This window comes from Trachemys scripta, chromosome 1 (assembly GCF_013100865.1).
Source record: "Trachemys scripta elegans isolate TJP31775 chromosome 1, CAS_Tse_1.0, whole genome shotgun sequence".
In the NCBI taxonomy this organism is placed as follows: domain Eukaryota; kingdom Metazoa; phylum Chordata; order Testudines; family Emydidae; genus Trachemys; species Trachemys scripta.
The window spans coordinates 27156617-27180501 of NC_048298.1; the positions used below are offsets into that span (position 1 = coordinate 27156617).

At 38.4% G+C, this 23885-nt stretch overlaps 1 protein-coding gene across 1 annotated transcript in view; it reads right to left on the reverse strand.

Moving 5' to 3' along the window:
• Positions 1 to 23885, reverse strand: part of COG5 (component of oligomeric golgi complex 5) — a 296023-nt gene that overhangs the window by 146502 nt on the left and 125636 nt on the right. The window lies entirely within an intron of this gene.

Consider the following 23885-nt stretch of genomic DNA (forward strand, 5'->3'; position numbering starts at 1 on the left):
CCAATATATACTCAGACAGTTTAATAATTTGCTTACTGGAATGTAAGGCCCAAAATTTCACCATTGCTTCCTAGGAAAATTACATGCAATGTAACATTGCAGCACCAATCACAGATATACATTACTGGTTCTCATTTTCAAAGTGTTGCCTCAAAGCCTCCCTAATTGGAATTGCCTCGCTCTGGGCCCCTCTGATAGCCCTGGTATCTGGCTACTCAAAATCTGCAGCCAAGTGGTCTGCCTCAACACTCCACCCCTGAGCAAATCTTTCACCCTTAGCTTCCCAAAGATTATGCAACGTACAACACGCAGCTATGACCATGGTATATTACCCTCATTGAGGTCTAACCTGCCATAAAGGCATCACCAGCATGCTTTAATGTGCCAACGGCACATTCCACAGTCATCTGGTACCGGCTGTCCACATTTCCTGTGTAAGGTTTCATGAGCCATGGCCCTAAGGGGTATGCAGGGTCTCCCAGGATCACTATAGGCATTTCAACATCCCCCACTGTAATCTTCTGGTCAGGAAAGAAAGTCCCTGCTTGTAGCTTGCTATACAGGCCAGTGTTCCTGAAGATGTGTGTGACATGCACCCTCCCGAAACACCCCACGTTGATGTCAGTGAAACACCCACAGTGATCCACAAGCGCCATGGAGAAGTACCCCCACCCTATTGATGTACTCTGTTGCAAGGTCATTTTGGTGCCAAAATTGGAATATGTGCACCATCTATTGTCCCTCCATAGTTAGGGAAACCCATTTCTGCAAAGCCGTCCACTATTTCACACACATTTCCCAGAGTCAGGGTCCTTCGTAGCAGGATGTGATTAATTGCCCAGCACACTTGCATTAACACAGCCCCAATGGTTGACTTCCTGACTCCAAATTGATTCGCAACCGACCAGTAGCAGTATGGAGTCGCCAGCAACTGCCACATGCTTCTCTACCAATAGGTCTGCTCTTATTCTGGTGTCCTTGTACCGTAGTGCTGGGGCAAGCTCTGCACAGCTCCAGGAAGGTGGCTTTCCACATCCAAAAATTCTGTAGCCACTGCTCGTCATCCCAGACCTGCATGATGATACGATCTCACCATTCAGTGCTTGTTTCCCCAGCCCAAAAGCAACGGTCCACCAACTGCAGCTGTTCTGTGAATGTCAAAAGCAATCTAAAGTTGCTGCTATCCATGTCACACAGCATGTCAGGCAACTGGGAGTTTTCTTCTGTTGAAACTTTGTGATTAGCTGCACTGCCATCCATGATGTCTTCATGACAGTTATCGGAGTATAGGAGAGCAGTGAAGGATCCATCACTTCTCACAAAGATGCCAGGGTGCACAGCAAACAAAGGCTGTGGGAAAATGCCACGAAAGAAAGCTGGAAGCCTATGGAATGCTGGGACAGAAAGCAATGCCTCATGGGACACTGGTTCTGGTACCAAGATGCGCCGCAATCCACTCCGCCTTTCCCCAAGACCTAGCCTACAGTGCATTGCTCACACTGTTGATGATAGTGCCCCAAGTGTGGACATGCTCTGCCGACAGACGGAGCGAGTGTGAACATGCAATACTGATTTTTATTATAGCGCTTTTTGAGTGTCGACATAACTTTTGTCAACAAAAAACTCTTTATCATAGACAAGGCCTATGTCTATATACGGACCTTACAGAGGCACAGCTGTACCACAGTAAGATCTCTTGTGCAGCATTCTATGCTCGCGGGAGATTAATTAAACCACCCCCAACAAGCAGCATTAGCTATGTCCCTCTTCTGCCGACATAGCGCTGTCCACACCAGCACTTTTGTCAGTGAAAGTTATGTTGGTCGGGGGGAGAGGGTTCACACCCTTGACTGACACATTTTGCTGACAAAAGGGCTAGTGTAGCCAAAGCATGAGAGTCCAGCAATGAAAACACTCCGCTACCAGCCCCTATATTCAACTCTACTGTTGTTCTAATCTATTGTCATGGATTAGAAAAATCCCAAAATATAAACAAGGATTTCAACTCTTGTGAAAATACACAAAGAGAAAGTGGTATCTCCTGTAGATGGGACCTGAACAACATAGGGCTTGAATGGTAAATATTCTAAGAACACAGTAGTTGCCAAATAACATCAGATCCATGGTCAGTCTAGTTCAATATCCTGTCCTTAACCAGAGGCTTCTGAGAAGGTACATAATGAGCAATTCCCATAATGAACCATTATGTAATAATGGCCTCACAAGAAATGTTTTCCTAACCTCCAGCAGACAGTGGTTGCTCATGAGGGTTATTTTATTTTATACTCCTATACAATCTAACTGTTGTTCAGGAATGATCTTTGAACTTTAACTGCTTGAGTTGGACGTTAACTGAGACTGGAGGCAGAGACCAGATGCACCACAGGGTAGAACCATTTGCTCACTGAGTGGAAGATGTTGGCCATCTCTTATGTCATTTTTGCTGACTGATTAATAGAGAAGCACTATTGTTGCCTGCAGAGATGGTTGCTCTGTCCTCCTAGCTGGAGCTGCCGAATTATGAATTGAAAAAACGCAGAAGGAAATGATGAAAGTTGAGTAGAAAAATAACACATTCACTAGCTAACATGTGAACTAGGCTTCACAAACATGTCTTTAATTTGTTATTGAAGGACTGGTTATATATTTTCAACTTATATGTGTGCCCAGCCTTATTTATTAAAAAATAAATTTATCCCCTGTTATATTGCTACAATTTTAATTACAGAAAATTGTTTTTAAGATACATTTTATTTATAGATGTTTTCTCTATATATATAGGACTAATTCCTTTCTGAAACAAAAATTGTGAGGGTTTTTCTCCCAAAAATTAGTCAAATGAAAAATGTGTTCTACTATTGCCTTTAATGAAAGATACAGGCACTACAGGAATTATTATTACACTTTGGTATATGTGAGACTTTAAGAATATATTCTAAATTTAGATGGTAGTAGGTATAAAAACGAATGTAGAAAGTATGCTGTATATTTTGTGTTAAAGACTACAAAAACTACATTATTACCAACTAACTTGAGCAAATATCAAGTAACTTGAGCTAAAATAAATTAAATTTTGGGGGTGTTTTTAAGGCAATAATGAATCAGACTTTATTGTGGCAGACTTTTAGAGTACCTCTGAGATTCAATTTCTATTTTTCAAGACTATCATCAAATAGCATAGAAAGATCATTAGTATAGTCATAAAGATATAAAGTAGGCACATGTGATTTTAAATGCAAAAGTTAAAATTTTAAATTTCATTGTGTGTACAGTTAAAATTGGGTAATATGTCATTTGTACAAAATGTTAGTCTAGTTTCTGGCCTCTCCAAAAACTTGAGTGATGCTATATTTAATCCGAATCAAAAAGTCTATTCACTCTCAACATTATTGGCTGATTCTGACAATTGCTTGGTGAATCAATGCAAGTTCCATGCATGATGCTCTGTCATGATTAGGCACCATGTCAATACAATGTAGATTTAATTTATGAGCCACATACTTCTCACATTAAGATATTTGTGAAAACTCCCCTGATTTCAAAGGGAGCATGATAATGATCTAAACCAACAAAAGCCAAGAAATTTTCAATTAAAAGGATACTCCATTCTTCCTACATATGGAAAAATCACATATTGTTCCCAGCCTCTAAAGTATGATATGATAAGATCTCTGCCGCTGTGAATTGGTATAGCTCCACTGACGTGTGCTAGCTTACACCAGGAGAGAATTTGCCTCAGTAGGTGACTTCAAAAGAAAAGATCAACATTAACTTTAAATTTCCTGATCTTTAATAAAGAAAAGCAAAAAGTAGAAATAAATATAGAAAAATCCTCTGCGACTGAATCCTTACTGACAGCCCAATTATGCAAGTGCACATGGCTAACTTTACTCACTTAGGGTATGTCTACACTACGAGAGTAGTTCGATTTTACTTAAAGCGAATTTGTGGAATCGATATTACAAAGTCGAACGTGTGTATCCACACTAAGGACAGTAATTCGACTTTGTGAGTCCACACTAACGGGGCAATTCTGTGGTCTGCATTATGCAGACCAGACTAGAGGATCATAAGGGCTCCCTATCTGGCCTCAAAAATCTCTTAATCTTATATGACATCATCATTTACAGTTTGCATTAAACCTGGCACAAACTGGAGTTAAAGATCTCATGAGCTAATGACGCTTTCCCACGACTATGAATAGAAAGAATATTGTTGAGTCTTCATGAAGAACCCTACTTTGGAACTATTAGTTTTGACTTGTACTGTTTTGTTGCTGATTGTATTTTATAGTACTACAACATATAGTTCTAATATGGGTACCCAACTGAAATCTAGGTTCTGTCCCTGAATTCTTCAAGTTATTGCTCTGTGAGAAATTAGTATGTAGGAATCATAATTTTATAGTTTGAACTATTTTAAAGACTTACTTTTTAAAAGCCAGACACACACAGGTTTTCTGCTTCAAAATCAAAACCTATCCAAGGAAAACTTGAATGACCTCAGTCCTTTATCCTGAGTGTTACATAAATGTGTCAGGTACAAAAGGAAAAACATTAAATGTCACCTGGGCCACCAACCACCACAAATGTATCAACTGCTACTGAAATCAGAAGACTGAACAGCTTTTCTTTTTATAACATAAAACTTGGTTTTATGCTATTCACCTCAGTTTTCATTTCTTACAATTACGAAGACTAACCACTGTAAATCAGTATCTTAATAAAAGAAAAGCAGCAAAGAAAAATAACAATCTGAGTATGTGATGAATTCTCAAGGAAAAACATCAGAAGAGTTCACCGCACAACAATATTTATAGAACCTCAAACAGAGTCTTTAATTAAGAAAAGTTTTTGCTGAATCTTGTTAAGAACTGAGATTAACGGATAGCAAGGATTAAGCTGTTCTCAATTAGATAGGTATACTGTACTATAAGTCTAGTAAGCACATTTTGCAATAATACCATAGTCCATATAAGTACAGTGAATTTTTGTATCGCCAAACCCCAAGTTAGTTGTTAAAGACATTTTAAGAACACATTAAAAAACAACAATGGCTACCAACTGTGTATTAGAATTTCAACAGAAAACACTAGTAAATGTTTGCATTGCTGTGTGCATCCTTTAATACTAAAGTAATTAGTGAAGACTTGTAAAAGACGTGCTATTATTTATCCAAGAAGCTTTGTCCTCAATCCCTAATCTCCTGCTAACTGCCATCTCCAATATTTGTTCTAAGGAACACATGGCCATCAGTCATCCCAACTAATGACCAACAGAACTACTGGAAATCAACAAGAAGAAGTATATGATTTGCTGACACACCTAGTATTGTATCATATGCACAACAACAAACAAGTTGTGTCACGAATCTCAACTGAGGTCACAGGTCTGTCAGTCTTCTTCCCCAGAGAAAAATGTGAAGAAAGAAAAGATGGCAAAAACTTTCATTCATTTGTTGAGATAAGCTGAATTAAACCTATTCTTGAACAGGGGTTTAAACACCCACAAAACCCAAACTGCAGTCATTGAAGTATTACGACAAAATATCTCAGTTACAAACTCTGGTTAAAAAACCCTGTGTTTTTAACACGTGTGTCATACTTGGTGATGTCAAGAACCACTCCTTTACTTCCAAAGTGTGGTTTAGAACAACCCTTTCATACCAACCCTGGGTCTGGGAGAAGTCACTGTAAGTTTACACACATGCATGAAGCAATAATTAAAAACTGCCATCTACCCTTAAAGCTCATCCTAACTATATAGCTCATTCAAAACCAGTCAACCAATAATAAAGCAGAGTTTGAAATATGAGCCAGCTCCATCGCTGTTTAAAAAGAATCCAGTTACAGTGGCAGAGAAATAAGCAGGCTGAAACAAAGAAGCCTCCATGATGAATTCCAAGATAAGTTATTTTTACACCAACAAATCCTCCCAAAATCAACTGTCAGGAAAAGACAATAATTTATGTTGGGATGTGTGCCTAGTGGTTAGAGCAGAGAAAATGGAATCAATAATCCTAGGTTTTGTTACTGGCTCTTCTATTGATTTGCTGCACAACTATAGCCAGCTCACAACTTCTCTTTGCCGCTATGATTTTGCGAAATAGAGACTATAAATACCTACTTAACCCAACTGTTGAATGGGTTAATGTTTGTGAACCACTTTCTGAAAGATGTTATAAAAATGCAAAACATTATCGTGGTTGTTAATTTAAAATGCCTGTTCAGAATATAATGTGTGACATAATAGTCCCCATCATATTGGCAGCAGCAGCGGAAAACTAGCTGCTCTCACTCAGACTAGGGAAAGCTGGGTAAAAACTGTGTATCAAGTATGTAATACTTTCAGAATACCTTGCTATTAATCCTTCCCTATGAGTTAGAAGAGATATGGTCTCCCTGGATTCCTCACACACACGAATGATAGCTATATGCCCCACCTATATTCTTTTTGTATACAGAAAAATCTTACATTAGATTATTAATTTAATTGCCGTAGCCTTGGAACCCTAGTCATAAACCAGGACCCCACTTTGCCAGGCACTACACAAACAGAGAAGATCTCACAAAGGTTAACTTCCTGCTGTTTAAGTTTTTTTTTTTAAACGAGTATTACCTTGACTTCCCCAAATGGAATATTATAATGATCTGTGTAAACATTTAATTATGGTTGCCAAAAAGCAGACTGCATGCACTGCTCCCATTCCCTTCCATAAATGAATTGTCCGACACATCTGAAATGCCATCATTATAATATAGAACAGTACACATACAATAATGCCTAGCTCTTATATAGACAAAGATACAGATGATATTGCCATTTGAACTCCCTTCCATTAATTCATAGATTTTATATCATGTGCACATAGATCTTCATATGGATAAGTCACAAAACCTCTCCCATGGCTGTACATTCATCTCTCTCTCTCTCATCTCACCCACCCCTCCCACCACACTTAGTTTTAATGTATTGAATTATCCTCATAGCTTGTGGGATTTAGTAATATAAACTGTTGTTTTATGAACTGTTTGACATTTGTCTACTAGGTAAAAATATATTTAGCATTGTCTTGCTTCTTTATTATCTTTTGTCATAAACACTGAAATACCATGTTATGGTATACGTTTCTATAAAGTCTTTTTTGTTACATTAACTATTTGAAATACAACACGATCTGAATTACTGCCGAAAATGTTAAGAAAGAAAGTCATGGTTTCTCTAGTGTTGTACAATTTGTTCCAATGAGAAAACATTGATCTACACAGAGAAAGGTAGAGATGTAGCAGTGCCTACGAAGAGTCTACCTAGTATACAATATATTTGCTAATAAATATTTAAAAGAGTATTTCCATATAGCAATAAGTTTCCAGTTTCTGCAGTGTTTTGGTTTTGCTTTTTCTCTGGATCTGGGAAAACCTTTGTGTGTTACTGTAAAAATACAGTGCTGACACCACAGGAAATATGCATAGTGACTTCTAGAAGGGTGGTTCTTACTAAACATAAAATATGTAATCTGAAAAGATAGTCTACCTCACTTGTGGTTTGCACATTTACAGTCCTTAAGTACAGGGGTTACATAGAGTAATACAGAAGTTAATGAACAGGACATTAGAAATTTATTCCAGCTATTCCAAGGCTCAAACACTATCATCAGTTCCTATGGAAACTAAAAGGATATTCTAGGTTATATCAGTATCAGCTGATCATAGTGCAGAGAAATCTGTGGTTTATTTTAATCCATAGCTCCGAAGGTATAAATGCATTCTTAATGTTTCTTGCGGATTCTGAATTGCCCAAGCCTGGTAAGCAATTCAGTTCCATTAGATCATGCTTCAAGATAAACTGAACACTTTTCAGACCACAATAGTAATGGACAAATCTCATAAGGTTGGTCAAGCACTGTGAAGTTCACCATTCGAATGCTGAATATAGCTGTAATACATATTTAGAAGATGGTCTTTGGGTGCGGGATGAGTAATAATGTGTTTAAATTATTTATTTTACATGGTAGCTAACACGCTCTGAAGTTAAAGAAACATAACCTTAGATTTACAGAAACCTCTTTTAGTAGTTCCTTGTATCAGATGTTGAAGGAGGTTGATTTTGGCAGTTCGAAAGGTTGTGTAACCCAAAACTGTAACACTGAAGATGAACAGTAAATTGAATAATGCAATATAAATAAGTACTGTTCTGCTAAAAAGAAAATAGTGCATGAGGATATAGGAAAGGTGGTAAAGATGTACAGCCAGCTGACTCTGGGTTCATCTACATAAACTGTGACTGTAAAACAGCAGATGCTAAATTGATTTAAGGCACTTAGTTCATCTGTTTTAATGTCAGCAGGGACCACTGCAATCACCTAGCTGACGTTCTGCATAACACAGGCCATTGGACTTGCATGACTTAATTCCTGATTCAGGTCCAAAATCACACAGTGATGACAAATTCACGACAACCCTTAGAAGTTTGTTCCAATGATTAATTACTCTCACTGTTAATATTAGTGCCTTACTTCTAGTGTGAATTTGTCTAGCCTCAAATTCCAGCCTTTCAATCTTGTTATACCTTCGCCTGCTAAACTGAAAAGCCCTCTATTATCAAATTCCTGTTCCCCATTTAGGTATTTATAGTCCAATCAAATCACCCTTTAGCCCTCTCTTTGATAAGCTAAGTAGATCGAGTTCCTTGAGTCTTTCATGACAGGGCATGTTTCCCAACCCTTTAATCGTTCTGTGGCTCTTCATTGAACTCCCTTTAATTTTTCAACATCCTGCTGACACCAGAACTGGACACACTATTCCAAAAGAGCTTGCACCAGTGTCAGATACACAGGTAAAATGTTTCTCTGCTCTAAATAGTCTCTCTAATCCTATTCAATATTCCCCTGACATTATCTAACTGGGATGGCCCCACACACATTTTGCACTGAAATAACAAAAGGTGTGATTTAAAACAAATTTAATTAATTGGTGACAGTATAGACAAGCCATAAGTGACCCTATCCAGTTCCTACTGAAGTCAATGGGAGTCTTTCCATTGACATTAATCTAATTAATGAGTTGCATCAAGCCTTTAATCGGGTTAAGGACCCAGTGCTTGAAGACAGTTAAGTTAAAATAACGGTTTCCTTTGAATTTAGTGGATAATGAGCATCACAAGCTTGTTTTTAAGACGAGGTGTTCTTTAGACTGAAATTCAAGTGACCATCATTTTGTGTTGTAAATCATAGACAAGGGTGGCAAACATGTCAGAGAAAGTTATGATGAACACCTGGATCATTTGACGGGATGTGGGCCAAAACCCTAATAACACAAAAGGATTTAATGTATTTGAGGAAGAAAGAACATGTATCCTCAACATGATAAAAGATGTTTTTTGTGGAATGTATTAGCTAGCACCTAGATTTCAACTTCACCAGCTAACACATGCTGAAATACAACTTGTTTTTCTCTAATGTGGCTAAGTCAGCTTCCACAGAGCCCCCTGTAGCCCACTGTGTCACTATTCACCCTGCCTCAGTGCTCTATCCACCTGAGGAAGACTCCCAGGCAGTAGTTTCTCTTGGCACCACCCAACAAGGCTATGTTAACAAACTTAGACAATAGTCCCCCATGCAATATATACGGGGTCTTCTTCCCCTCCTGGGCTCAGATCTAATTTATTTCCCACTCTTCTCCAGAGTACTGATTCTCAGGGCTTTTCCCTCCTCTGAGAGTCTCCCTTCTTCTAGGGCCAGTCACAGGAGCCAGACTCCCTCTTCAGTCCTCTTCCAGGCTGTCTGCCCAGGAGTTACCCTTCTGCAGGGCGTACTATAGGAGCCAGCTGCCCTCCTCCAACTGAGTTGTCACGGCCTTTTGTGTTTTATGGGCATCCCTTTCCAAGCTGGGTCTAGTAACTGAACATGGCCACATGATCCCTAGCCAATCAAGATCAGCTGATCCCACACGTCAGGCTAGACCCAACTCCCCTTAAAGGGCCAGACAGCTGATGACATGTATATTACAAAACAGAACTTGTTCATTAAAATAGGATGGATAACGTACTAAACACCTACCTTTTATCCTACACTTTTCCTTGACTAGGAAAAAGTTTGAGTTAAGGTGAGGCTTAACTATTCCCGGTTAGCTAATCCCAACCTATACTCAAATCACTTTTCCTAGAAAAACAAATCAACAGAGTCAAAGGAGTTAGACAACAGTTTGCAGCTGATAATACCTAGCACATTGCTTTCTATAGTTCTGACTCCCAACCTGTATAAACCAGGAAAATTAGGTGCATTTAGCAAACATGTTAATTAGCCTGTTTTTAAACCCCAGGTAGCATTTAGAGCAGACAGCTGTTTGGTGTTTAAAAATTGGTGAATTGGTTTTGGCCAACCCTAGGGTTGACTCTGTCTCACACTTTTTAAGCGCCAGTGTCTTTGACTACACTAGGTGCTAAGAAGTGTTTAAAAATGTATTAATTAACATGCTGTAGCTAACACACCTCATCGGCTAGTCTAGACAGCACCCTCGCCTGAGCATGCCAGAGCTGTAGCTGCACCGCATTTGGAAAAGGCAAAAGATGTCCCACACATAACTAGTCCCGCCCTCGCCCTACCGTCCCTTTTTTAGTTAATGACAAGTGGCATTAATAGGTTGGGCATTAATAGGGAGTAGAGACTGCACTTCACAGTAGGACTCTGGCTAGTCACAAGACTGGAGTGCAAAGGAACAGGTGGATCAGAGCGCTTTACACCCCTCTCACCCTTTCCACACATGCACAGGGACACTGTAAGCACATATACTTCTCACTCTGCTTCAAAGAAGCATGCATCATGCGTGCACATACATGCACAAAATACCCTACTCCAGAGATTATTTATAACAAAGTAACAAACCTCAAACCTAAGCTTTCTCTCTGAGCTTGGCTGTCCCTAGGACATTCCCTGCAGGACCTCTCCTTACTAGGTTCTAATTTCCTCTGCCCAGATTGATACTCCAATCCTCCTAATATCTCTGCTGGAATTAACAAGAGCCACTTGCTGATACGACTGCACATTCATGCAAGGTTCAAGCACCTGACATTAGAATGACTTAAAAGACTTGACCTACATTCCTATGAAGTGTCATTGTGTACCACCTTATTACAGACACAAAAACTGAGATAGCTACTTTGTCAGGATCTCCTCCAGGGGACCAATTTAGCCAAATAACAGTGAAACGTAATGACTGCTGCTTAATGGGTACTATATTAGAAAAAGTTCTGACAGTGTTAAGGGATTAAATAATATTTAAATGAGGGTTAAACAGGTGTAAAATTCTGAACTCCACTCTTTTAAATAGTTATAGTCTTTTAAATAGAGTTGAAGTCCAATAAAGAAATATGTAATGTGAATGCCATTTTTAGTCTTGAATTTATATTCCATACAGCATTTTATTATAATTCAAATATTTTCAGATGTGTCATGAGAGTGGCATACACTCTTCATAAGGACAAGAGGTTGTCTTAATTTTGTGTTCTAATTAAGGGGATTCTATTGTATTCTTATACAAAATAAAGTGGAAAATATATAATAGTTGCAATGTTAATTAGGGCAGATAAATGCATCATTGCAACAAGACCAAGTGACATTCTGCTATACATCACTCCTTACAATTCTGGATTGGATGTAAGTAATAGAAACATGATATAATATGGTATCAATTATATAGGTACATGGTGATGTGAAGGCAAGAACAGCATGCAACTCATGGTTCATCCTCTGCCTAGGACTGAACATCAGTATGTGGAATATGGAACACACTGCACTGCATGAGACTAGAGATGAAAAATAAAAGAGTCCACAGAAATTATAAAGGAAGTGTCTATAGCGTGATTAGTGAGACTATTTCTTCAAAGTGGTGCTTTCTCAAATCCTAGGTAATTTTCAGATACAATATCCATAGGATGACCAGACATCACATTTTTAAAGGGACAGTTCCGTATTTAAGCCCTCCTACAGGTGTTCCAACTTTTTCTTAAAAACAGGCAAATTGTCTCGTATTTTCTGTCTCCTCCCCCCACACACCCCATCAGTACTGGCGGGTCCTGCTGCTGGTTGGATCCCTGCTCGCTAGCTGCCTGCCCACCAGCAGTGAGTGGGGGGGGTCCAGTGGCCGACGATGGGGGTGAGCGCGCAAGGCTGGTGGTGGGGCAAAGTTGCAGCGCGCGGTGCCGGCCTGCTGATCCAGCATCACAGCCCCCGCTGCATGATAGCTGGACCTAGACACACAATCACCTTTATTTTTTTTTCTACAAATTTAGTTTGTAGGCATTACCAATACATGCACAGGCATTGTTATCATTGTCTTACAGGAATATAAGGCCCAAAATGACAACATTGCATCCTAGGAAAATTAACACCTCTGACAGAGATATACATTACTGGTGCTCAATGTCAAAGTGCTGCTTCAGAGCCTCTCTGATTCAAATTCCCCCCTCTGGGCACCTCTGACAGCCCTGGTATCTGACTGTTCAAAATCAGTGGTCAAGCAGTCTGCCTCAGCACTCCAGCCCTGAGCAAACCTTTCACCCTTAGCATCACAGAGATTATGCAACGTACGGCATGTGGCTATGACCATGGGAATATTATCTTCATTAAAGTCTAGCCTGACATAAAGGCAACACCAGCATGCCTTTAATGTGCTAAAGGCACTTTCCACAGTCATCCAGCACCTACTCAGCCTGTTGTTGAACAACTCCTTACGGCTGTCCATGTTTTCATGTAAGGTTTCATGAGCCACAGCTGTCAAGGTTACTTAGAGGCTCCCAGGATCATTATAGGCATTTCAGCATCCACTGTAATCTTCTGGTCTGGAAAGAAAGTCCCTGCTTGTAGCTTGCTTTACAGGCTAGTGTTCCTGAAAATGTGTGTGTCATACACCTTCCCAAAACACCCCAGAATGTCAGTGAAATGCCCACAGTGATCCACAAGCGCCTGCAACACCATGGAGAAGTACCCCACCCTATTGATGTACTCTGTCACAAGGTGGGTCTGGTGCCAAAATTGGAAAGTGTGCGCCATCTATTGCCATCCAGTTAGGGAACCCCATTTCTGCAAAGCTGTCCACTATTTCACGCCCATTTCCCAGAGTCATGGTCCTTCGCAGCAGGATGTGATTAATTGCCCTGCACGCTTGCATTAACGCAGCTCCAATGGTTGACTTCCCAACTCCAAATTGATTCGCAACCAACTGGTAGCAGTCTGGAATTGCCAACTTCCACACAGCGATCGACACACGCTTCTGTACCAATTGGGCAGCTCTCATTCTGGTGTCCTTGAGCCACAAGGTCTGGGGCGAGATCCGCACGCAATTCCAGGAAGATGGCTTTCTGCATCCGAAAGTTCTGAAAGAGCCACTGCTCTTCATCCCATACCTGCATGACAATACGATCCCACCATTCAGTGCTTGTTTCCTGAGCCCAAAAGCGATGGTCTACCCTATGCAGCTGCTCTGTGAATACCAAAAGCAATCTAAAGTTGCTCCTATGTCAGGCAACTGGGAGTCTTCTTCAGTCAGGAACTTGATGATTAACGGCACTGCCATCCACGATGTCTTCATGACAGTTAACAGAGCATAGGAGAGCAGTGCAGGATCCATCACTTCCCACAAAGATACCAGGGTGCACAGTAGAGAATGGCTGTTGCAAAAATGCCACAAAACAAAGCCAGAAGCCCATGGACTGCTGGGATACAAAGCAATGCATCACAGGACATTTAGCCAGGTCCCAAGATGTACCGCGATCTGCTCTGTCTTCCCATAATACCTACCGACAGAAGGTGTGGAGTTGGGCTGTGGGATAGGTACCCACATTGCAATGCTCACATTATCAATGATGGTGCCCTCACTGTGGACGCGATCTACCAATAGAGGGAGCAAGTGTGAACATGAGATTCTGATTTTTATTATGCCAACTTTTGTGTGTCACCATCACTTTTGTCAATAAAAATTGGTAGTGTAGATATAGCCTTTGTTAATGTTGCTATTGATGATTAATTGATCTCATTCCCTGAGGCAGAAATGTAGCAGACTGCCTGCATACTAACATTGTTAATGTTCCTATTGTTAGTTAGCTGTTCCCATTCTCAGTCAATTCCCCCAGAAGCATAAAACCTGTAAAAGTTTTAAGGCCCCTACATTGCCAGAGTGATGTAAAGCCTTATAAATGACAGCATGGGAATCAGCTAGGAAGATCTTATGTGCTTTCTCACTTTTTTCCTGTGCCAAAGTAGCACAATGGGGTTAGATTACAGTGCAGGATTTATTTTACTTAGCCAATAAAATACTTTGAGGGCAAATAAAACATTTACCAGTCAATAAAATGTCAGGACAATCAGAACCAAGCACTTCCCAAAGTACGCGGCCAGGACCATAACAATGATTAGCAAAATTGTATGACTTTCATGTGTGAAAGTCTGAGCAATTTAAAATAACATTCCACTTTTTTTTTTTTTTTTTGGCTGTTTGGTGTTCTTTAATGTAGTTAAATGAAAATCCAGGATTATAACTGGAATGCAAAGTATTAGTTACTAAGCATTTGTAACTTAATTTTCACATGTTTAGGAAATGCTGAATAGCTATTGTGTTTTTTTCTATATTGTAGTTTAAATAACTTACCAAAACAATTGAAACTTGTGTGATTATATTGCATTTTTTGACAAATAAAATTTGCAGAATTTGGGGGGGGGGGATTGGCGCAGAATTTTGAATTTTTTGGCGCCATATCCCCCCAGGAGTAAAAAGAGGAATAGAGTAAAGAATTCCTCTTTTTTGTGGGTTTTCTTCCCTTTCTTCCTTAATTTGTTTGGGTGTCATTGGCAGAGGTGTTTTGGAGGGGTTTTTTGAGAAAAAAAATCAGTCTTAACCATTATTATGAAAAGCTACAATGGTGTCATTTACATTCATTAGATCAGAAAGTAGTTATTTATTTTACATTTATTTATTGGATTCTCCTACATTATCACCAGTATCTGAATGCTTCACAAATATCAATGGATTTATTTTCACAGCATCCATGTGAGGTAGGAAAATACTATTATCTCCCTCTTATAGAGCAGGGACTGAGGCATAGACACATTACATAATATCCCCAAGGTCTCACATGATGTCTTCGCAGAGCAAGAACAGAACCAAGAACCCAAGAATAGTTTGTCTGCATCTCAGTCTAGGGTCTTAACTACAAAATAATTTTTCCCTAAGATGTACTGTCATTCTTCACTCCCATAAAAGGAAATTCCAGAGTCCCAAGACCTCTGCTAATGAAGGTTTGCCTCCCACTCTTAGTTTTTCGAATATTGTTGACAGTCCCAAAGTACCTAATGTGTGCAGGGTCCTGAAGCATCTCTTCTGTCTATAGAAAATCTAAACTAATAAGCTGTCCATAAAGGAAAAATTGCTAGAACTTCTGCACTTGCAAAAAGCTTTTTCCAGAAGCACACATGGACATACATGAATGGGATCAAAAAACAAATCAGGAAGTCATGGTCAAGGACACAACTATATTTAGATTACCCAAAACAAGACAGGAAAGATAACCTTATGGTTAAGGTGCAGGAATAAGAGTCAGAAATCCTGAGTTTCTGCCCAGCTCTACCTGGGCAAGTCACCTGACTTCTTGGTACCTCCATTTTCCAATGGCAAAAAACAAACAAACAATATAGAGATACTACTATTAATTCTCTGACTCATATGATTATTCACTGCTTGTAAAGCATCTGGAATTCCTCAAATCAAAGGCACTATGAAAGAGCTAAATGTCATTATCATCAGATGGCCCTGCCTGGTTTATTTTGCAAACTGAAGTTGTGAAGGATGCAGAGGACCACCCAGGTAGAAAGTTGCTCAGTCAAGTCCTGGTGCCATCTTACGGCCCAATCCTGCAACCCTAATATGAATAATTTCAATGACAGGTTGGTAGGGGACATACAGAACTGGGTCCACTCTGGATCTGAAATTTGTTTCAGGACTCAAAGTTCAGCAGGTGGAAGTTATACTTTTGTCATAGATTAACCACTGACTCCTTCAATTCAAAACTGAAGTGTATTTATGTGGGTTCTGGTGGGCTACCCTTGTATGTCGATGGAATCAATGTGTTTGCAGGCAGTCGTGAGAAAGAATATTGTTTAACCAAGCAACCACTCTATCAATGGCTTGGTAGCCATTTATAAAGATCTTTTGTCTATCTTTGTTGACAGTGCCCTGTTCATTGGCAACATTCTCGCAGGTCAACATAGTTTACTTCAGATGAACTGAGAGCAGAAAAAGCAAGAGTGACAGTGGTGAAAGTCTCATGCTGAGCCTGACCAATGCTAGTACTAAAACTCTTGAAATCTTATGCTATGTCTCTATAGGAAACAAAAGGTTTCTTCATCTCCATTATAACATCCACAATACTATGCACAGCAAAACTATTCCAGAAAGTTCACAAGTTGGTTAATCCTAGCTGGTACAGAGTAGAGATTTTCACTCTGAAGAATTTTCATGTTACTGAAATTATTCAGATCCCCATTGAGCAATATACTGCTGTGTAAAAAGAACAGTATCTCACACAGACAATTCCAGGCTTTACTCACCAACGTTCAGCGTGTGTCACTGGCCTTGGATGTGCTGGGGATGCGTCAAGCCACAGCCTGAAAGTTGGACCAATATCCATTATTGATACAGATTGCTGATGTTTCCCTTCAGGAATGACAGGGTATCAGAATACCAGAAAGCTGTTGGGAGATCCCTGCTAAAGAAGCCAATTCTTGATGCTTGCAATTTTGCTAATTTTCAACCTGTTTCCAAACATCAGTTTCTGGTAAAAGGCCATTGAAAAGGCTTTGACAGGGCAGCAAAGGAGGTTCTTGAATCCTTACATTCCTTTGATATAGGTCAGTAAGGCCTGGGTATGGGATAGAAACTGCACTGATAAAATTTAACTGTGATCTCCCTCTGTCAGAGGATGACAAAGTGTGCATGACGATTCCTTAAGATCTGGCAGTAGTCTTTGATGTCACTGTTTGTGAGGTTTGCTTGTCTTTGTGACTCTTAGCAGGGATTGAGTGGCTCCATTTTTACCCTTCAGAAAGGACTCAGAGGACAACTGTGGGCAATTACTTCGCTATGCCAAGGGCCCCCTCATGCAGGGTACTGCCAGGGTCTATTTTTTTCTCCTGGAAAAAATATCCCCCCGAGATCAGGCTGTGGAATGAGCTCTCAAAGGGAATTCGGACTGAGGTCTTGGAGCAACCCCATGGTAGAAGCCTAGCTCCTCTGCGACCTTCACCTGCTGGAAAAGAAGATGGTGCTTCCCAGGAACCCAGCTTTGGGGTTCCAATTTTAAAATAAGCCTCCTTTTTCAGAGGTGTCAGATAAATGTGAAAACTCCATCTTCCCTCCCACAACTACAGAAAAGAAGGAGCTTTTGGTTTTTTCCCTTCAGAAGCTCCTGGATGCTGTGAGGGGGGGGGGTGCTCAGTTATCTACTTTTCTCCATGAGCTTTCTGGATGCTTATCTTTGCTGCTCCCTTTAGTCCCCTGGCTACTTCAACAAAAGGAAAGGAGAAAGTTTAAAGTTTTCCCACTACACAACCCTTCTTATCATCCACTATTTTGGGGTCCTTTGGCTCATAGCTTTTCCAAGAAACAGTATCAATAGCATGAATTTGATATTATTCTTGACAGGTTCACTACTGCTTAGGTTTCCATAGAACAGCTGCAGTGAAATTCATCAGTCTGGTAAATTTCACTCTGCTGTTGATTGGAAGATCTACAAGAAGTGGCAGAGGCAGTGGCGGTATCTGTCTGCAGACTCAAGAAGACAAACAGTACATTACTTTATATTCAAGTCACATCTCTAAGGTCATCTTCATGGCCATAGAGGAATAGCTTAAATTCTGAAGAAGTTGATAGCTTATGCTCCCACATTAGCCACAGAAGAGAGAGATATCATTGTTTTTAATCCTACTCTTGGGAGGTGCTCAGATACAATGGTGATGTGGGCATCAAAATAAGATTAGGTTAGACAGAAAGAAGATTGGAAAAACATCCTGCTCGACTCTAGCAAGGAGTGAATGGATTTGTCAAGCCCTGCTGCCAGTTAAGATCTCTATATCTTGCCACGGGTAGTAGGGATTATCTAAATGATTAAAGATAATAGCAGCAATTTCTTCACTGGACAGATAGTTGCTGAAATGTTAGAAGGGGAAGTTTCACCTTGTCATGTGCCTCATGCCATCATAAGTCAGGGTAGCTTCACATGGAGAATAGTACAATTCTAGGAGACAGGTGATGAATTTTTGGTGCTGTTACAATTCTTTTGCTTAAAAAGGTGACACCTATGTGTTTCTCATAGTTATAATTTTTTTACTCTCCCTTGCCTCATTTTCAGATGCATACTGATGAACTACTTGTAAGAGGGCTCATCAGAAGAAGGATGTCAATAAACTGGAGAGGGTTCAGAGAAGAGCTGCAAGAACAATTAAAGGATTAGAAAACATGGTTTATAGGACAGACTCAATCTACTTAGTTTAACAAAGAGAAGATTAAGGAGTGACTTGATTACACTCTATAAGTACCTACATGGGGAACAAATATTTAATATTTGGCTCTTCAGTCATGATCCAATGGCTGGAACATAAAGCTAGACAAATTCAGACTGGAAATCATTTGTACATTTTTAACAGTGAGAGAAACTAACCAGAGGAACAATTTACCAAGGATTGTGGAGGATTATCCATCACTGACAATTTTTAAATCAAGATTGGATCTTTTTCCGAAATTATATGTTCTAGAAATTATTTTGGGGAAGTTCTATGGCCTATGTTACACAGGAGGTCAGACTAGATGATCACAGTCGTCCCTTCTGGCCTTGGAATCTATAAAACCTGGATTGTTTATATTAAAAAAAAAAAGAGCATTGAGTATTTGGCTTATAAAGGAGATGCATGGACTTTGCAAGCATATACATAAAAACACACACAGTCAAATTCTGGTCTTACCAGTCACAACTGCGTTCCTTTCAAAATGGGGGGTGGGGGGGGAATCTAGAGATTTCTATTTCAAACACCACTCAAAATTATCCTCAGAATAATCTCAAGATACTATATGTCTGAATTAAGATCCTGAGAAATGATAGATTATCAACCTGTATCAAAACATCTGATCAAATCCTGTGTGTATTTTTCGTAAATGTTTGAAGAGCGGAATTATATCTTCCTTTTTTATCACTTCCTTAAAAGAAATTAAATACTTTTTGTTTTGTAAATTTCAAACTGTTTTCTGATTTGGCTTCAAAATGAAAATTGTATAATGAACTGAGAATACAAGATTAAGTTCTAATTCCCATGGATCTTTAGTTGTTAGTTGGATACATGGAACAGGAGATGTTTACAATGCAGATTGCATTCAATAGAATGCCTTATCACCAGGTTATTGATGGATAATTTAACAAGCAATTTTTAATCATTTCCATGTGCAGTATATTGTGAGAAACAGAAAAATAATTTTGTCTCACACAATCATTAATTACAATTCTGTCCACAGTATCAACCCAGATCAACAGAAGCACAAACCTTTTTCAAAATAGCATGTAGAATACAAATTAGAAATATAAAATGTTCTTTGCATATTAATTGGTATAATCTCAAACCTTTCAGATGTACAATAGTATTACTTTTTAATAATAAACACACATCTGCAGATCTACTTAATAATTTTGCCTTCTTTGTCTGTCAGTGTGAATAAGCTTTAGCATATGTAAAGTACAGTAACAGACATGCAATTAAGTCTCCTTGTATTCACCTTGTGATTTATGTTCTTTAAGTTGCAGCCCAACATTACATACAATTGTAAAGAAGCAGACCTCATTATAGACATTATCTAGCTAGCTTTTTAAAACATTATAGTTAAATTCCCTTCTCCCTCAAGGTGGTTGCAAGAATACTCAGAAATAAACTGTTCAGGAAATACCACTTCTGCAAAGGTTTTCATAATATGACTAGATACTTTGGCATAGTATGCTAAAGATACATTCAATACTTGCCACCTGGTCTTGAGAACAGAACAACATTCAAAATCAGCTAACCGAAAATACAAAGGGCTATAAATTCAACTCACACAGACATGAATCATGAAGGTTGCTAAGACAAAAAAAATCTTTTTAATGTAGTAGGAACATAATCTAGAGTGTTTACTATTTAAAGAAAAATTCAGGACATAAAACCACAAACTACAACTACAGAATGTGTATATACACATCCAAATTATTCCAAAGTTATCACATTAGAAACTACAAATGCACTATCTTCAGCTGCACAGAGGCATGCCTGCTCAGAAAGGATCAAATAGGAAGTTGAGCTATTTCATGGCTTCTCTTATACAAAACACAAAAGAAAGAAGTAGGGAGAATCCCAACTCTCTTATGGTCAACATCCAGCCTTGAAATGTATGAAAAGTAAATATATCTGTCACATAAATAAATAAAACTACAATGATAAAAAGTTCTAAACAAAGACATAGTATCTGTTGTTCATCACTGTAATTCTATATTTCTCAGGACAATGGAAGGAAGCACAATCTTCTAAAGCAAATTATTCTCTTCATCAAGAAATCAGTGAAGCAAACCAAGCAACATTTCATCATGACAGTTTCATCTTTCTTTTTCTTCTGATACAATTAAGCACTAATAAAGTTCTTCCAAACAATCCCCAGTTTGATTGGAAACCGGTCACTCGCTAAACCACAACAGGCATCTACTCTAATAATCTCTTGATTATCTTGATACAGTCTGAAACGTCTAATAAAACTATCAATTCTTCAAATGAAGTGAGACTAATTTTCCTGGGGTTTGTCAGCCCTGTGTTAGTATTTAATATGAATAAAAAATTGTCAGACAAGGTCAAATCTGACATGTGAAAAGAACCCAAACTGAAAGGAGTAAACACTAATCTTAAAGATCTTTTTGCTATATTTACAATTAAGGCTGTCAATTAGTCAGATAACTCACACAATTAATTCAAAAAAATTAATCGTGATTAATCACATTTTTAATCGCAGTGTTAAACAACAGAATACCAATTGAAATGTATTCAATATTTTTGGATGTTTTTCTACATTTTCAAATATATTTCTTTCAATTGCAATACAGAATACAAACTGTACAGTGCTCACTTTATATTATTTTTTATTATAAATATTTGCACTGTAAAAATGATAAACAAAAGAAATAGTATTTTGCAATTCACCTCATACAGGTACTGTAGTGCAATTTACAAATATAGACTTTTTTTGTTACATAACTACACTCGAAAACAAAACAAAACAACCTAAAACTTTAGAGCCTACAAGTCCACTCAGTCCTACTTCTTGTTCAGCCAATCACTCAGGCAAACAAATTTGTTTACATTTGCAGGAGATAATGCTGCCCGCTTCTTGTTTACAATGTCACCTGAAAGTGAGAAAAAGCATTGGCATGGCACTGTTGTAGCCAGCGTTGCAAGATATTTATATGCCAGATGCGCTCAAGGTTCATATGTCCATTCATGCTTCAATCACCATTCCAGAGGACAATGCGTACATGCTAATGATGGGTTCTGCTCGATAATGATCCAATGCCATAAGGACCAACGCATGTTCATTTTCATCCTCTGAGTCAGATACCACCAGCAGAAGATTGATTTTCTTTTTTGGTGGTTTGAGTTCTGTAGTTTCCGCATTGGAGTGTTGCTCTTTTAAGATTTCAGAAAGCATGCTCCACACCTTGTCCCTCAGATTTTGGAAGGCACTTCAGATTCTTAAATCTTGAGTCGAGTGCTGTACCTATTTTTAGAAATCTCACATTGGTACCTTCTTTGTGTTTTGTCAAAACTGCAGTGAAAGTGTTCTTAAAATGAACAATGTGCTGGGTCATCACTGCTGTAACATGAAATATATGGTAGAATGCTGGTAAATCAGAGCAGGAGACATACAATTCTCCCCTAAGGAGTTCAGTCACAAATTTAATTAATGCATTATTTTTTTAATGAGTGTCATCAGCATGGAAGCATGTCCTCTGGAATGGTGGCCGAAGCACAAAGGGGCATACGAATGTTTAGCATATCTGGCAAATAAAAACCTTGCAATGCCGGCTACAAAAGTGTCTTGCGAACGCCCGTTCTCACTTTCAGGTGACATTGTAAACAAGAAGCGGGCAGCATTATCTCCTGCAAATATCAACAAACTTGTTTGTCTGAGAGATTGGCTGAACAAGAAGTAGGACTGAGTGGACTTGTAGGTTTTAAAGATTTACTGGTTTTATTTTTGAATGCAGTCATTTTTTGTACATAATTCTATATTTGTAAGTTCGACTTTCATGACAAAGAGATTGGACTTCAGTACTTGTATTAGGTGAATTGAAAAATGCTATTTCTTGTGTCTTTTTTACAGTGCAAATATTTGTAATAAAAATAAATATAAAGTGAGCACTGTACACTTTGTATTCTGTGTTATAATTGAAATGAATACATTTGAAAATGTAGAAAACATCCAAAAATATTTAAACAAATGGCATCCTATTATTGTTTAATTGCGCAATTATTTTTTCTATTTGCATGATAGCCCTATTTACAATAAAAAATTACTGCCTACTTCCTCTTAGGTATTGTTTTCAATAGGTTTTTTGCATTGGTGTAATACACACTAGGAAAGCCATACTGATAAAAGTCACAGTTCTGCTAAGACTCAGAGAGAGCTGAGTCCTGCAGGATAAGCTGAGGAGAGCCACTCTGCATTATGGGTTATATGGTAACGAGCCCTGTAACCCTGGCAGTGGTTAACAGGTTATATGGTAAGAAGCCCTACAACCCCCACACTGGAAACAATTAAATGCCTGGTATAGAAGAGCAGGGGCAATGGGCAGATAGAACTCCTCCCCTGTGTTAAAGTTTAAAAAAAAGATGCAGCCTGCCACTTAATTCCATGCTCTCATTTTGCTGCTGTGTCAACATCAAAACCTACCATAGACTGGCCTTAAGCAGGCAAGAAATCTCAGTGTAAGTATAAGTATGAGACTCAGAGTGGTCTTTTTTAGCACTCCATTATCTAGCACAAACAAATATGGTAAAGGAGTATTGCATATAATTGATGGTCTCATTTGTTTTTTTTCCTTTTTCCTATTAACTTTCAATAGAATTCCTCCACTTTATATCTTCAAAGCAATTAAGCTTAAACCAAGTCTTTAACCCTTAAATGTCACTGAAAATGTAGGGAACATTCATGCTATTTTAACGTTTTTACTTATAATCGCATTCCTAATTTTTTAACATGACTAGAAAATTTTGTGAAAAAAAAGCACACAAATGTCTTTTTCTAATATTCTTTGTTTCCCATAGAATCCCAACTGACTAAAGAACTATATTAGACCAACATTCCACTTACGATAATTAAGGGGCTTTAAATTTAAAATAAAGGGTTATTTTAATTATAAAAATGTAAATTTATTTTAAAAATACTAAGGCAGGAAAATAGAAAAATGCAGAAAAAAGCATAGATGGTATTGTAAATAGTTAAATAATAACACATTTATTCAGGCCCTTTAAACTGCAGGTAATCAGATTTAGTATAAATGAATATAATTATGCACAATCATTCTGATACTCCTTAAAGTAGATTTTTATCTCAAAGTTTAAGATGTCTTTTAACGTTTTAATAGGAAAACTTCTGAATCAGTTCATTACACCAAAGCACAGCTAAATGGCAGCAGATTCTTTGCAATTCTCAGAAAATACATTTTTCAAATTCATTTGTAATGTTCAGTAACTTTCAATATAAAGCACAGAGCATTATATTAATACAAAATATTTTCAATTAACAAACAATCCCCTTACCACAAAAAGAAGTTTGT